The sequence below is a fragment of the Geospiza fortis genome, unplaced genomic scaffold (genome assembly GCF_000277835.1).
Source record: "Geospiza fortis unplaced genomic scaffold, GeoFor_1.0 scaffold313, whole genome shotgun sequence".
NCBI classification, from domain to species: Eukaryota; Metazoa; Chordata; class Aves; order Passeriformes; family Thraupidae; genus Geospiza; species Geospiza fortis.
In genome coordinates this window covers 53,167-55,730 of record NW_005054582.1, presented here as the reverse complement: position 1 = coordinate 55,730, position 2,564 = coordinate 53,167, and positions in this window count along the sequence as shown.

Sequence of the window (2,564 nt, the reverse complement as noted above, 5' to 3'; positions counted from 1 at the left end):
AGGACCCCCCAGAACCCCCAAAACCCCCAGAACCCCCAGAATCTCCCAAGGGGAATTCCCAGTGCTGTGTCAGAGCCCAGCCCCTGCCCAGCTCTCCCAGTTTACACTGAATTTTCCAGCAGGTGGAAATTTGGAGACTTTCAGCCCTTGGGAAGGACCCGCAGGGGCTGCTCAGGGGGTTTGGAAATGGGGCAGGAGCAGGAATTGGGGGGTCACAGCAGCATCCCCCTCCCTCAGTGGGCAAGGGGTGCAAAAGGCAGAGAAAACACAAAGTTTGGGGTTTAAAAAAACAAAACAAAACAAAACAGATTAATAGGAGATGAAAGCACCGTGAGCTCAGCCACTCCCTGGCAGTGCCCCCCACAGCAGGGGAAGGAAAGTTTTGGGAAGAGAAGGAAGTTTTGGGAAGGGAAGTTTTGGGAAGGGAAGAGGAAAGAGGAAAGAGAAAGGAGAGAGGAGAGAAGAGAAAAAAGAGAAAAGAGAAAAGAGAAGAGAAGAGAAGAGAAGAGAAGAGAAGAGAAGAGAAGAGAAGAGAAGAGAAGAGAAGAGAAGAGAAGAGAAGAGAGAAGAGAAAAGAGAAGAGAGAAGAGAGAAGAGAAGAGAAGAGAAGAGAAGAGAAGAGAAGAGAAGAGAAGAGAAGAGAAGAGAAGAGAAGAGAAGAGAAGAGAAGAGAGAAGAGAAAAGAGAAGAGAGAAGAGAGAAGAGAAGAGAAGAGAAGAGAAGAGAAGAGAAGAGAAGAGAAGAGAAGAGAAGAGAAGAGAAGAGAAGAGAAGAGAAGAGAAGAGAAGAGAAGAGAAGAGAAGAGAAGAGAAGAGAAGAGAAGAGAAGAGAAGAGAAGAGAAGAGAAGAGAAGAGAAGAGAGCAGGCCAGAGTGCAAGGAGGGGCATGAGGGGCCCCCATTCCCATCTCCTGCTCCCCTGGAGGGAGGAGGGAGAGCCTGAGGAGGGAGGGATGGAGGGAAGATGTTGCTAAGGTTTTGCTTTTCATTATCCTGCTCTGATTTGATTAGTAATAAATGCAATTAATTCCCCCATGTCGAGTCTATTTTGCCCATGACGTTGAGAGGAGTGAGGGATTTGTCTTTACAGACAAGCTGGGAGATAAAACCAGCACTGAGAGATAAAAGGAACGATTCCACTGGCTGGTGAATGGAAAATGAGATTTGATTTTAAAAATAAACTTTAGAGATTTGATTTTAAAAATAAACTTTGCTGAGAAATGAAATTGGATATTGAAAGATGAAGGAAACAATGGGGGAAACCCCTAAATTCCATAAGAATTAAAAATTAAAAGGCAGGGTTATACATTAGAGGGGAATCTTTGGTATCTGGTGTTCCAGGAAGTCTGAACCTCTCAAGTACCTCAGAAATGGGGAAAGAAAGACGGAAAATTGGGATAAAGGGAGCCCAAAAATTGCTGTAAAAATAAAGTGCACAGACATTAGGTAGAAAAATCATAAACATGTTTTTGTAGTTATAAGGAAGAATATAATTTAAGTAAGAAACTGTATTGATAAGATGGTGAAGAGTCTACAGCATAGTAATGTGATTATATAGAGTTAAAAGTTGATGTGAAAATTAAATTAAAAGTTAAAAATGGGTATTAAAATAAAGTGCACAGACATTAGGTAGAAAAATCATAAACATGTTTTTGTAGTTATAAGGAAGAATATAATTTAAGTAAGAAACTGTATTGATAAGATGGTGAAGAGTCTACAGCATAGTAATGTGATTATATAGAGTTAAAAGTTGATGTAAAAATTAAATTTAAAATGGATGTAAAAATGAAGTGCAGAGACATTACGTAGAAAAAATAATAAACTTATGGGTTTTTATAGGTAAGAATATAATTTAAATTTAAGTAAGAAACTATTGATAAGATGGTGAAGAGTCTACAGTATAGCAATGTGATGATATAGAGTTAAAAGTTGATGTAAAAATCAAATTTAAAATTGATGTAAAAATAAAGTGCACAGACATTAAGTAGAAAAATCATAACCTTATGTTTCCATAAGTAAGAATATGCTTTAAGTAAATAAGAAACTGTGTTGATAAGATGGTGAAGAGTCTACAGCATAGTAATGTGATTATATAAAGTTAAAAGTTTAAGAGTTTTAACAGGAGCATATGTGTATGCATGCAACAGCAGCCTATTACCTAAAAATAACCAAAGTGCAGTAAAAGTGAATAAAGGGGATAAGTTAGAAAAGCAAAATAAACCTTGGAGCAACTGGCATTTAAATTAGAAAGTTTTATATTGACTTATAACAAAGAACTTGTGGCTACTGCGTGCTATGGCCAAATCCGTACTCCTCTGAAATCTCACAGCCTCTAAGACTAATATTTGTCCATGATAATATAGATATTATTTAATAATAGAAATTATATATGTATTTATATTTCTATCTAGATTTATATTTCTATTTTAATATAATTTTATATTAAAATACATCACCTATAAATATTGCTTATATAACAAATATTTTCTATAAATGTGAATATATTGTTATATAGTATATATTGTTATTTATATAATAAAATTATTTATATAGATACATATATATA